Below are 15,020 nucleotides of genomic sequence, written 5' to 3' on the forward strand. Positions count from 1 at the left end.
GGCCAAGGAAGTGCCACCAGCACTTGATAATTCCGAATATTGCTGGCCCTACCTGATCTGGCGGAGACCTGTGCTCCAAGGAGCACTTCATCTATTTTTTTCTAATCTAAAAACATTTTATTCAGAGTAGCCAATTATTTTTACAAATTTTCGCCCCATTTTGTCATTATGCCAATTAATTCCTTCCACTGTTTGCCACTGCTGTTATACTGGCTCAGAGCCCTGACGTAGAGCCTTCATATTACTCCTCCTCAAAACATCCCCCCGCTTACATCCCATATAGCGTGCTTGGAGTGGCAGCAGCTGTGTGGGAAGAGTGGATCAATAGTTCTTCATAAATGAATGAAAGCAAAGCTGGGAAGTTTCAACCTCGACCCTGCACAGTCAGTGTACAGCAACTGGATCTTGGAGAGGAGAGAGAGAGAGATAGAGAGAGAGAGAGAGAGAGAGAGAGAGAGAGAGAGAGAGAGAGAGACGAGGAGAAAGAGACACACAGCATGGGTTTCCAGGAACCCTGTGGCTATACCTTCACCTCACCCACATTGATCGGATCAGGGGATGAAGCCTCGCCACCGCATCTCGACACCCTTCACCCAAAGGAGAGCGAGTGCAATAGTACTGTAAGTGAGATGAGGCGCAGCCGTGAGATGTTGCGCTGGAGGTGGTGGCGCCCCCCGTGCACCCCTCCCTCCCTCCAGGAGGGCCATGGATATCCCCCAGCGACATGGGATTCTTTTCACCTCATAAGGACAGGGTACCGAGGACTGAGACACAGTCTTAATATCTCTCTGTCACCTTCTCAACTCTCCAACATAAGTAAACACTTTAAAGTGGAGAGTCCCCGGAAATTTGAAAGCGGGAGGCACTGGAGGATCGGGCTAATGCAAACAAACACATTTCTGCACTGTTTTCTCATTTGTTGTGAGGTTCCTCTACTGAACCAACAAACTGTTTCCACCAAAGGCCTCACTCATCACTCTCTACATATAATCACTGCTGGGTGGAAACCTTCTATGTCCAAAACTGTTACTTTTCAGAGCCTGTATTCCAATGGATCCGATTCGTCACAAGATCTTGTTAATGCTTTTCATTGGTAAATAATTATAAAACCCATAGACGGTAAAAGCAAAAATAGCAGATCTATCATTTGCTTGTTTATCGGCAATTTTTGCCACTTTTGTGTGACACTGTATGACGTAGGTTATAGGTGAAAAGCCCCACCCTCAGTTAATTTACGGGGGAGGGGGGAGTTGAAATATGGAGATACAAGGTTTGCCCGGCAGGGAGGATATTGTCATCCTGTCTTCAGCTTTCATACAAATGTGGGAAACACTTCAAAGTTCATTGCATAGTACAAGGGGTACAAACAATCAGCAGATACTAGCCGTAGTCAGCAAACACACTCAAGTGACTGGAGTACTCTGAGTCCTCTGCACAGGCCGGTAATGATCGTCTAATGATAAACACACATTATGCACACAAACAATGACCTGCAGATGATCAAAAGAAAAAGGCTTGGCAGTGCAGCTGGTTGAAGCAGAGGTTACCTGCTATTATTATTATTAGTTGACACCCCCCCCCCCTTTTTTTTGTATGTAATCTAGTCCCTTGTCACAGCTAACTACTTCAGCTATTCCTAGGGAGAGCAGAGACAACCACATGTCTCCTCCGAATCGCTTGATGTCAGTTGACGAGGTTGGTGCCTTGCATGGTTGGCTCCTAGAATTTATAATATTGTGAGTTAGAGCAAATAGTTTTTAGAACTTTTCAGAACATTTAGGTCTCGCCAACTCTGGGCACAAAACATGATGAGTTGAATTAGGCATGGAGGAAATTGGTTGCCACGGGTCGGAAACGAACCAAGATGGTTGGTGGGAACCAACACTGACGACGACGTATGATATCTCTCATCCAATGAAAGGATGAGGGAACCTGCTGCTGGGCGCTTAGCCTTAGCCACCTGTGATATTGTAACCTTTCTCTCTCCATCTGAATAGAACACAATTTGATCATTATACCCAATGGCTGCCTGTCTCTGAGTTTTCTTTATTGCCTATCTGAAAGTTATCTGTACTTTATTGGGTGATGAAGAAAATAGCCATCAGCGCTATAGAAATACAGACCATTTATCAAGTCACATGAACTTATCAACTTCCTTTATGACTGGGCCTACATTGTATGCATAAAATAATGATTCACAATCATTCAGAACCATCCGGAATACCACAGCAGAAGAGGAACGCTCATTTGAGAATGCTTTTCGTAGACTACAGTTCAGCATTCAACACCATAGTCCCCTCCAGACTCAACACCAAGCTCAAGGACCTAGGACGCAGCTCCAGCCTGTACAGCTGGATCCCTGACTTTTTATTTCGTCGCATCGTCAACACCAGGTGGTGAGGATGGGCTTAAACACTTCTGACCCTCAACTACAGGATCCTCCCATGGCTTTGTCCTGAGCTCCTGTACATCCATGACTGTGAGACCATGCACAGCTCCAACTTAGTGATTAAGTTCGGTGATCACAGAACACAACGAGACACAACAAGACTGCCTATAGGAGACAATCTGATAGTGTTGACACGACAGAATGACAAACTTTCTCCCTCATCGTCAACAAGACCAAGGAGCTGATCGTGGACTACAGGGAGAGAGGAGAGAGGCTGGACTCTATCGCCATCAATGGAGTCAGCAGCTTCAGAGGTGTAAGTGCAAAAGAGTATACCCAGGCAGGTCAATAGCTGCTTCTCCGCAGCAGGGCCAATGGGACTTATCAGGGCCAAGGCCAACCAATTATAATAACTTGCGATCAAAAGCATCTATCTGACACACTACAGCTCAATCAAGAAACCATCTGTATGCTGGCAACAAGTTGCAAAAACAATTGACATAAATTTGGTTTGGACAGTAATTAAGCGAGGAATAATTGAGACATTACGACCTGGCTAGTTCTGTTTGGCCCTGTAGAGGAAACCGGTTACAGAGAGGTCTAGAGCCTGCATTGACATTATTGTCAGGTTGCAAGTAACGTACATTGTTTTTTTGTTTTTTTTAAATGAATGTGTATTGCATGGTTTGATGCTTTGGCAGTTGCCAAACAAACGCTGGGAAAATATTGCCACCACTAATGCCAGGAGAATTGGAATTATATGCCAACTTCTTGTTAAAATGATTCCATAAATCTTCCCGACTTGGCACCAATGTAGTGTAAAAAGTAGCCGTGGGAACCAACAGTTCCTGAGCCTTGTGGCCCATAGGTCAATAGGTCAGGAGTCTATCTACTGCTTCCGTAGCATGAGGCAGCTTGATGTATAAGTACACCCCCTGGACATTAAGCTAGTATGTCGCAGGGACTTACCCTCAATCCAACCCTTAATGCTGAGTGCCAAACTGTGAGGCATTGGGAACCTTTTTTTTTTATAGTCCTTGGTATGACTCGGCCGGGGATTTAACTCCTGACCTCCCAATCCCAGGGACATTCTAACGACAAGGCTACTGAGTTGGTATAAATGTAATGTGTACTGCAGCTAATTTAAGCGAATAGAAGTTGACGGTAGCATGGGATGCATAGCAAGTGCTACCAAGTTGACTTTTATAAAATAACAAATCATTCCGCTGACCAAAGGTTTATACTCAAATCTCGGCTTACACACGCAAGTTAGTCCCACTACCCAGGAATACAATGTCCAACTGTTTTGTTTATATTTTGTACACAAGCAAGATGGGGATGCCTGCTGATATAGGCTGGTGATGCCTATATTGCTGGAGGAGGAATAACGAATTCTCGGTCTTATTTGGAGAAGGAAGGCGTGAGCTATGGTGGAATGTCCACCCCTTAAACAGCAGAAGAGATGAACACGGGGGAGTTTAACCTTGTCAGCGACTTGAGAGATATTGATCCGGAGCAGCATTCAAAATATTTCAGAATGTCGCTAATTGTAATTGTGACGCGTCCCGAGACCGGTCAACCAATCGATGACGTGGTGTGAGCCGCTAGATATTTCCGGAGGTATGATGAGCCAAGTGTCTCACAGCCTCTGAGACACCAAATGACGTCAAAAGGTCTGGCTCGCAGGAAATGGCCTATTGCCTATATATGTACTAGAAAACCCTCACAGTGAAGTACGGTCAGGCTTCTCACCTGCTCATTAACACTGGAACACAAATCAAACACACACACACACACACACACACACACACACACACACACACACACACACACACACACACACACGCACACACACACACACACACACACACACACACACACACACACACACACACACACACACACACACACACACACACACACACACACACACACACAGCATGCTCGTGAGCTACGGCTTGGTAATAAGCATTCATTTGTTATTGTGGCCTGTAATTATTGTATAATTAAAGTAATATGCTGATATTTCTGGCTTCTGTGCTGATTTATTGGTGTGGCTTCGTTTTCTCATTCAGCCTAGCCCTAGTGGCTTTGGTGGAACTGCTATCATTTATGTCTGGGTCTGAGGTTATCAGCACCACAGTAATAACAGACCACCACCTTTTACAACATGGTAACACTTATTTTTATCTGAGGGATACATATACCTGAATATATTACTGCAGCTACATATTGACAGCTTTGTGGTTGTCAGACAACAATTAGATTGAAATAAAAATATTTATCGAGCATAAATGTGTGTGTGTGTGTGTGTGTGTGTGTGTGTGTGTGTGTGTGTGTGTGTGTGTGTGTGTGTGTGTGTGTGTGTGTGTGTGTGTTCGTTCGTGGGCGTATGCGTTTGTACTTGTACTGTTCAATATTGTTTCATCCTCTGATTCACTACCAACTATCGATGCCATATTTTATTTATTTTCGTTACTCAAGTTATACTGCTAGCCAGAGATGTATAAGATGTCCATGTTGCTTTCCATAATGGAACTAAATAGACTTTTCTCCTCCTGTTTAACTCCCAACAGTGGACATATTCATCGGCTCCCAGCTGCCGGTGTTATTGGAGCTACGGGTACGCTACCTGTTGACCTGTGAGAGGGTCAGTGAGGCTATGGCCCTGGCCAAGTGCTGCTCTCAGCATCCTACTGCAGGGCAACATCACTTCTTCCTCCAGGTCTACCTCACCTGTCTTCACAAAACCTCCCAGCATGACCGTCTGAACAAAGAGGTTTGTTGAGTGACTGTGTTGGATAATGATGTGTGCAATGCATGTGATCGCTGTCGGGCAGAAACCAACTATCTCCACTTTAGATTTTTTTCCCTGAAGCTATTGAACACACTTTACGGCTGTGTGTGGGTTTTACAAATATTGAACCAATGAAAAATATTCATTGGTCGGGGGGTCATCTGATCGTTAAGCATTTCACACTACAGGAGTCTATTTCTTGAAATCGGCTGTCATATATCGTTGTAGTTTTCACTCCTATAGATTGATCCCCGACTAGGGATCACACACTGTAGGATAGTTCACTAGGATGCTATTCAGACCCGATACATACATTTGTTTTAACCGACGTCTCATGAAAACGTGCACGGCTCCCGTGATATGCGCGAGACCGAGACAGGACGCTATTGATTGTTGACATTAAATAATTATAGTATACATTGTATGGGAGACCTGGTTAATCCCGCAGGGGAAATTCAGTTTTCAGAGAATGTCCTTACTTAAGGACAGATGGGGTGAGGAGGTAGAATGAGAGGGATCAATGCAACTGTTGCTGTGAATTAATAATCACATTTGCAGTGATTAATTTGTTTCTTCAGCCTATAGGATATGTGTCAGGTACAGTATATATCCAGTAGGTCCTGCTCATCGGCATATTACATTGCATCATAGCTGATAATAGAAGCATGTAAAACATATTTTTCAGCTAAACTATTAGTTACACTAACATTGTCTTGTCACAGTTTTGTTGGGGGGATTTGTAAAGATCGCAACAACAAGCAGTGTCTCTTCCACACACAGTGCCATATCGATGCAAACACATAGAGGGAGAGTGAGAGAGAGTGCGATAGAGAGAGAGACAGAGATAGACATAGAGGAAGACACAGTTTGATAGTATGTTGAAACTATTATTAGGGAACGCCTGGCAGAGATCTGCACTCTGCTGAGCACAGAGACTTGAGTAGTGCACAATCAAACTCACAAGGTGTCACCAGCTTTTTTGCATACAAGATTGATTGATTGATTGATTTAGAGAGAGCGAGAGCGACAGATACAGCGAGAGATACAGAGACAGACAGACAAAGAGAAAAGCATTGTGCAGCTCACTAAGACTAGTTTCCTGCTCTTTGCCTAAATATACACTTACATTTTGTTCTGTCACATTTGCTTTAAATATTAATGTTCTGGAAAGTGAAGACATCTCCATTGGTTCCTTATGAGGGAGAATATATAATCACAGTCTTGTAGCTGATGTAGAGGAGCTGGCTTTGAATCTCATTGAGGCATTACGGTAAGTGATCCAACAGCTATTAATAATAGGAGTAGACCGGGGGGGGGGGGGGGGGGGGGGGGAGAGAGAGAGAGAGAGAGAGAGAGAGAGAGAGAGAGAGAAAATTGGATGTATATCAAATCTATACTATCCCATGTCTAATCTCTGTTTTCTGGAAACAATTTTCCAGAATTGTCATCCTAACTGGAGTCCCATCAATGATAGTTGGAACCAAATCAAACTGAACAACACGAGTCTCAGTTGGAGCTGGATTCAAAGTAAATGTATGCCCACTGAGGGACCATGGAAGAATCATTTCAACAATCCTAAAAGATAGAACTGTACCACAGAAAAAGTCCCGATTCAAAATGTGGTTCAGTGTACAGTGATTAAGTATCAAAAGTAAACATGTCTAAGAAAAGCATTATTCCAGGTAAATTAACCTACAGTACAGCATTCATCCGGTTCTTTTGTCAGGCTTTCTTAGATTGTATCTAACTAAAGTTTGACACATGCCATAGAGGGTGGGTTTCCCCAATACCTAGAATACTGCCAATGTCTCATCAATGTCTGTTGACTGTTGGGAGATTTTAGACTAGTTTACACAGGTTTTTCTTTGAAGTGACGCAGCATCACTTCTCCAAGTGATACTTTGACCGCATCATAGACTGAATGCCCATATATGGGCATATCGGTTGGATCGGCGGTTGTGGGCAACTGGATATACATATATGCCTATGTATGGACATATCGTTCGGATCGGCGGTTCTGGACAATATCCGAACAACTCGGCGGCGGGCACAGCACTCCCTCGAGACCTTGTCGCTGCGCGCCGCCAAGTTTGAAGTCGGTCGGCCCCATATATGCACATGATAGCATAGCTGTCGTATCTGTGGCTCTGGACAACCGGATCTCCATATATGCCTATATACGGGCGTATTGGATATGTTTATGGTTATGTCTGAGTCATAGTGGCGTCACGTGCCCGTGGTCCTGCCTATATACAGTATGGGCGTATCGGGTCTGTTTATGGTTGTGTCTGAGTAATAGTGAAGTGGCCGTGGTTCTGCCTATATATGGGCGCATCGGGTTTGTTTATGGTTATGTCTGAGTCATAATGGCGTGGCCGTGGTCCGCCCTCCCATTAGCCAATTTTAACACAAAAAAGGTCCTATGACAAGTAACAATTCTGAGGAACCCCCCCCCCCCCCCCCACACACACACACACACACTCACACCCTAGGGGCCCCTGTTTTATAGCATACAGTATGTATCAATAAACAAGACCAGGAGACCTGGTTCTGCCAGACCCAGACTTAACATGACGTGTCAGCCTGTGTCTATGCCCATGTATGGACGAAAGGGGGACAGACTTTTATGGCTGGGGCCGAAGGACAAAGTGACCAAAACCAGTTTTTTGCCCATGTATGGAGAAAACAGGTACAAAACATGCCCATGTATGGACGAAAGGGGGACAGACTTTTATGGCTGGGGCCTAAGGACAAAGTGACCAAAACCTGTTTTTTGCCCATGTATGGAGAAAACAGGTACAAAACATGCCCATGTATGGACGAAAGGGGGACAGACTTTTATGGCTGGGGCCTAAGGACAAAGTGACCAAAACCTGTTTTTTGCCCATGTATGGAGAAAACAGGTACAAAACATGCCCATGTATGGACGAAAGGGGGACAGACTTTTATGGCTGGGGCCTAAGGACAAAGTGACCAAAACCTGTTTTTTGCCCATGTATGGAGAAAACAGGTACAAAACATGCCCATGTATGGACGAAAGGGGGACAGACTTTTATGGCTGGGGCCTAAGGACAAAGTGACCAAAACCTGTTTTTTGCCCATGTATGGAGAAAACAGGTACAAAACATGCCCATGTATGGACGAAAGGGGGACAGACTTTTATGGCTGGGGCCTAAGGACAAAGTGACCATGCCCATGTATGGACGAAACAGGTACAAAGCCTCATGTAAGCCAGACCCCCTGGGTCCGGCAAAAAGGATTGCAAGCATGTTTTTATTATTATGAATGGTTCCTGCCACTGAGTAGCTCAGCATATTGGGATGGGGATTAGATATACAGCAAGATGAAGGATGCTACAGTAAGTGATGGATGGATTAATAATGGACTGATTAAATAGTGAAATGTGTGTGCTAATCACTAACAGAACAGTCAGCTGTCTGGGTCGAGTCTTTTTACCTCCACCAACGGAGTTGGATCGGGGTTATGTTTTCACCCCATTCTAACTCTGTTAGCAGGATACAGTATCTCCAAAAGATATGATCTGAAGTTATCTGTTTATTTATTGTTGTTATTTGCATGAAACTTTGAGGAAAGTTTGGTCATGGGACATGGAAGAGCTAAAAGGAAACACTGTTGATTTGTTACCATTCATTGTTTTTCATTATTTTTGTCTATAAAATATGCCATATGCACTTGTGCAAATGGCAATAAAGTCTATTCTTCTATTCTAAAAACAACAATATTTATGATACGACCCATATTGAGAGAAAAGTCTCCTTTCTTTCTATTTTGTGGACCAATCTCCAAGATATATTTTGTGGGCACGCACGCACGCACGCACGCACGCACGCACGCACGCACGCACGCACGCACGCACGCACGCACGCACGCACGCACGCACGCACGCACACACACACACACACACACACACACACACACACACACAATTTCTTTATCTACAGTGACAGTGCCAAAGTGCCAAAGCTAGTGTTGTAAGAGGCTGCCTTTCGGATAGTACGGGAATTACCCTTCATTTTTGCACAAATTGCACAACTAGTTTTGGTTTATCTGACAGGAACTATGGGTTTCTGATATCCTAATACACAGTACTATTTTGATTCAAAACAGACCATACAGTATGCAAATACTGCATAGTTTGCAACTACAGTCCTTTTTTCCAGCATTATTATCTCCACCAGATATGTACACACCCTTAGACTATTATCATGGTCTATACTATAGAAACAATAACATTTATGACACAACCCATATTGACAGAGAAGTCTCCTTTCTTAAATTTTTGGCCCTACTCATACCTAAAATTCCCAAGATGTATTTTGTGGGATAAGCACTGGCCTGGCATGCCCATACACTGTATGACCATTGACCGCCTTTACATCAACCTGATTCATATCAAATCAAATTCTCTGTTGATTGACTATGTACTGAACTAGTTTGAGGCACAACCCTTGTTTCCTGTGTTACAAGGTGGTCATTTAACCTTTTGACCTAGCTTGTGATTTGTATTGTGTAACAATTAGGGATAGAATCGTATAGTTTTCCTGTCTGTTATGTGCATGCTTGGGAAGCTATAGTTTAGGCTCCCGCTGCTGCGTCATGAGACAATAAAGATGTCAACGCAAGCAGGGGGAGGTCCCCAGCTAATGACCCTGTGCCAAAGGTTGCCACAGTCATTATGCCTTGCACAAATCCCAATTAAAGCGACAGCTCTGGCCAAGGCACCATTCCTGAGCAGAGCGAGCTGGGCCATTAGTGTGGAGATAATTGTTTCCATGTTGCACTTAAGAAACCACACATGCAACAACTGGTTGATCATCATGAGCATATGTTCAGGACATGTCACCATTAATCGTGTGGGTTCAAATGATCTTTATATGTGTTTTATCATTGTTTGCGTGTTTCTGTCCCTCTGCTCAGGTCATTTAACCACATGCACCCTAGCAACCCTATTCTGGGCATGACATAATAGGCAAACATTCTGCAAAAATGGGCAAACATTCACTTAAGACAGCAGTGAGCTTATAAATCAGCTATTTTTGGCAGACATTTGTCGTAGAGGGAAAAAAAGAGGAGATGAAGTATAGGCCCGTGGCGGACACCGGTCAATGAAGTGTATATAGGGTTTAAGTGGTTAAAGTGACAGACGGCCATGTTTGCTATTATTGTTGACTGCCCATCTCCCTGGAATGTAATAGGCTATGACAGCAGGTCTGTGTGTTTTGAGTTTATGAGGGTTTAGGGGAAATCAGATTCATACAGCTGGATTTAAATAACCTCACAACCTCCATAGTCAAAGTAAGGTCCAAAATGCAGACTTGTGGGCTGGGTTTGAAAATAAAATACATAATGGTTTCCCTCTCACTTCTCTCTCTGTCCTTGACTCTTTCTAACTTTAATAACAAACATGTGTATCTTACATGGATGGAAAGCATTGCTTTGCATCGTTGGATTCTTTCCTATCACAATGAAGGGTGGAGTATGTGCTTTTGAATTCCTTATCAGATGGTAGTTGAATTTTTTTAATCCCATGCGTTGATATTTGCCTTCTCTTAATTAAAAGTCTCACATTCTTCTCCTAGTGTATCTTTAGTTCATCTTCTTTAAACCCTTATGAGGCAAATATAAGGGAAAATGCAACTCAGATGAGAATCTGTACATTTTCATTACATTCACAGGTTCTGCGGGTGATAGTGATAGATTTGCAGAAATATCACTTTGCAACAGAAATCACAGTTTTCCGAGATTGTTGTAGTTCCACGTATTAACCTAGAGACCGCTGCTCATTCCACACAAAATCCTATTTCAAAACAGAGGTTAACGTGCAAACAGCCACTATGCAACCGTTTACCACAAACTCAAAAGAACTTATGATTTCTTTGTTTCACAGTAAAATGCCTGTGGCTGATGTTTATTACCAACAGAGGGTGTAATTCGAAAGAAATATGCCTGAGAGGACCTGAGGGGGAAGCCAAGTCTGAGCTCTATTGCCGGGGGAAGGAGTTTGTCACACTCTTGCACACAGTTCAGTACGGTAGGAGACACTGCCTGGCCACCACAGCTTTAGTAGCCTATAACCACAGCTGAGCAGCTCTCCCAGAAGAGTTTAACCAAATTAACCCTGGCATCCTTATTTTGGGCTTGTCATTATAGGCAAACATTTGTTTTTAAAGTGTCCAAAATGTTTCAAAAACAGCCCATTTTCGAACAGCCAAAGTATAAAATAGGGCTTAAGTGGTTATGGTTCCTTTGCAAGAGCAGGGACATCCCTTTTAAATCACTTTTCCCAGATCTGTCGAGGCACTTTTCTTTTTGGATCCCTAATCTCACCTCTTCAGGATATCAAATTTTAGTACAGAAATGTGTGCAGTGTCATATAAACCCACCACACACACACACACACACACACACACACACACACACACACACACACACACACACACACACACACACACACACACACACACACACACACACACACACACACACACACACACACACACACACACACAGCAGGCCGGAGATTATGTTTTTTCCCCCGCACTTCTGTGTGTCTGTGTGTGTCTGTGAGCAGCTAATCTCTGGCACCGCTGGACCAATCGGTTTAAAACTTTGCACTCACACTTCCAGTAGGCCACATCGGCCTCATGGTGGTGCTATAACAGGCCGTTTCACGTTTTAGCCGATAACCCTTGAACCATAGGTCATACAGTCCAAAACAAATACTTGGCTTGTGGTGCAACTCCAAATACAGGCCACGCCCATTTCTGCCTGACAAGATGTACTAGTGTTTTCTACAAAACACTTGCTGCTATTCATACATATTGTTCCCAAAACTCCCACACATCGGGTTAGATCAAGATGTATCAGTCAGATTTTTCAGATTCCATTCCAGTTCCATTTCAGGCGGCCCGCTGTGCAGAAAATATGTCACAAATCATGAACACAGCGTACAATTGCTGTGAAGCTTTGCACGGACACACCCGGTAGGCCAAGGAAGAACGGCAACCCCCAATTCTTCGAATCGGCCTCATGGCGGTGCTATAACAGATCACTTCATGTTTTGGCCTATAACTCTTGAGGTTGTACAACCAATTGTTTCCCCTCTGGATTCCTTGGATCATGACACAACTTCCTATTTAGGTCCCACCATTTCTGCCTAGATCTCTGGAGTGATGTGATCAAGATGTACCAGTCTGATTTTTCATATTCCATTGTCTGTAATTGACTTCCAAGTTTTGCAGGCCCTGGGTAGCCAACCCGGCTTGGCGGAGATCTGCGCTCAGAGGAGCGCATTTTCTAGTCCTGTACCCCAGGGGTGTAGAACACATTTGCTTATTGGCTACATAGTGAATTCTGCAACCACAAACCTGCAATATTGCAATCAGTACACATGCACTCATTTGTCATTTTGACAACATAACAAGAAAGTTTATAGATTCTGAACAACACTTTGTAATTAGGAGACAACTGCTTGTTTGACAAGCAGGGTGAGGCGAAAGGAGGGAATGCCAGGTGAATGATGCTTGTTGGCAAGTAGCAAGTGAGTAATCTATTCTAATCTATATCAAATCAGGCATCATGCTGTTTCGCCACACTGGTTTACACTTTTAATGTGTTTCCCATTAACTAACAATCCCATAACAATCACTAAAAAAATATTTGTCACCCCTGAATATCAGAGCAAAAGGGCTACCCATGTGAATCCGGTCAGAATTGACGACTGAGGTGAACCAAGCTTGAGCTTCTTAATTTACCAATGACTGCGGCTTAATTTACCTGCTGCTGTCAGCAGTCAGGAGCAGAGATAAGCAGAAACACAGTTTGGGAATAATGTCTGGTTATCCCCAGAGGGGGAGAACAGCTGGAGCATTTAGAAAACCCCCAGCTGCTTGACATATTGTACATGTAGTGGTTCACAGCATAGGCCAAGTTGGCATGACAAAGCCAGTTAAAGACTATAGGAGAGGTGAGGAAAACTGTATGAATGAATCATGTTAAAAGGGAGCCGGGAGTATAATGACCGAAGATTTGCAGACAAAAGCTGGATTTGGGGAAGATGATATATTGTGAAGGAGGCGAAACAGTCAGTGCCGAATCACGATCATACATGCAGTGTTTAGGGAGGTATGAATTGGCTAATATAAAATTGTGGTCTGAGGCTTTGCACACAGAACATTTGGAGTGTGAAATACAGAGAAAGAAAGATAGAAAAAAAGAAAGAAAGAAAGAAGAGATACTGTAGTGAGTGAGTCAGTGAGTCCAAAGCAGGAGCTGACAGAGAGGCAGGAGGGATTGGTGCTGCAGCTGAGGAGAATATGTCAGACCAGAAACTGATACCATCAGCTGAACAACAGTTTTGCTGAACAACAGTTAACAACAGGGCTGGATTAAGTCTTTGTGGTGCCCGGGGCTACTGAAGTGCTCCTGAAAAATGACGCTTCACCAGCGGCGCGAGGGCTGCTGCCAACACATTTCGGCACCGTTTAACCGCTACCACAGCAGCCCCCAGACACTATTTTGGTGCTGTTACTTGCAACAGTCCAGGCTTTTTTTCCTTTTTGGACAGGTCTTTGGTGCCCTGGGCTGCAGCCCCTAAAGCCCATGCATTAAAGGCGCATGACACCCCAGGCTGATTTTGTAGTTTCTTTTCCACATCAGGTGAAAAACTACAGGAGATTAGAACTAGTAAGCAACACAGCTGAACCAAACAAATTAATAATGAGTGTGTTAGATTTTCATAGGTGTGTCCAGCACCTAGATACCTCATTGGCCTCTGCAGTTCGTTGGAGCGACATGTATCGCGGCCGCCATTTTAGAGGGGGCACGGCCGGCACGCTGCCACTCAAAGTGACTACTGGCCAATCACAGCGCGTTGACTACTGGCCAATCACAGCGTGTCTAACTGGCTAGTTGCTGCGTTTTAAAGGGTTAAGGGCTGGGTTACGAAAACGCCCCCTTCTGTGACGCACACGGAAGCTTGCCCCCTCCAATATGACGCCCGAGATACAGACGCCTCAGAGCCGGAGAAGGCGTCTACCTATGTGGTGTCCAGAGCTAAGGGCATGCCAATGTGCAAGCATGATAGACAGTATTGACAAACCTAAAATCTAACACACCCATTATTAATTTGATGTGTGTTGCTTACATCACTGTGTACCAAAGTACAGTGATTATGCCATGTCTTTCCCCTGCTGTAGTTTTCAACCTTAAGTGGAAAATTAACTACAAAATCAGCTGAGGGTGTCATGCCCGCCACGCCTGGTTAACAATTTTGTGTATGATTTGGGACTAATGTATCTAACAATACAGTACATGAGCACATGTAGAGTTACACAAAAATAATAACACAATAACAATTGAGGACATGACAATAATCAATTTCAGTAATCCAAAATATGTTGGGGGCACTTAAATAAAATAAAATGCTCTTTTCACTCAACTGTTCAGAGTAAGGATACTTTGTTTTCCCATTGTTAATGAAGTTTATCTTTGAGAATTCAACAATTAAATGTCAGCAAAGTCTACAATCCTTTGACAAGGTGTCCGTGTACCTGACCCTCACGAAAGGATATATTTTATCATCGTTGATTATAGGAGAAGTTTCCTTTGGTGTGGCAAGTACTATAAAAGAACCATTCTTCAAGAATAGAAGAATAGAAAATGCCCTTCAATAACATCTTAAGGAAATTAAATTAGCAACTTGTACAGTTCATTCAAAGGGAAGAAACCATTTTCATGAGCTGAAGGGAGGTCACATCCTTTTTCAAGGCATCAAGTTATCTTCCACAAGCTAAACGTGGCAGAGAAAATTAT

Source organism: Gymnoscopelus braueri, assembly GCF_963280865.1.
Source record: "Gymnoscopelus braueri genome assembly, chromosome: 16".
Classification (NCBI taxonomy): Eukaryota; Metazoa; Chordata; class Actinopteri; order Myctophiformes; family Myctophidae; genus Gymnoscopelus; species Gymnoscopelus braueri.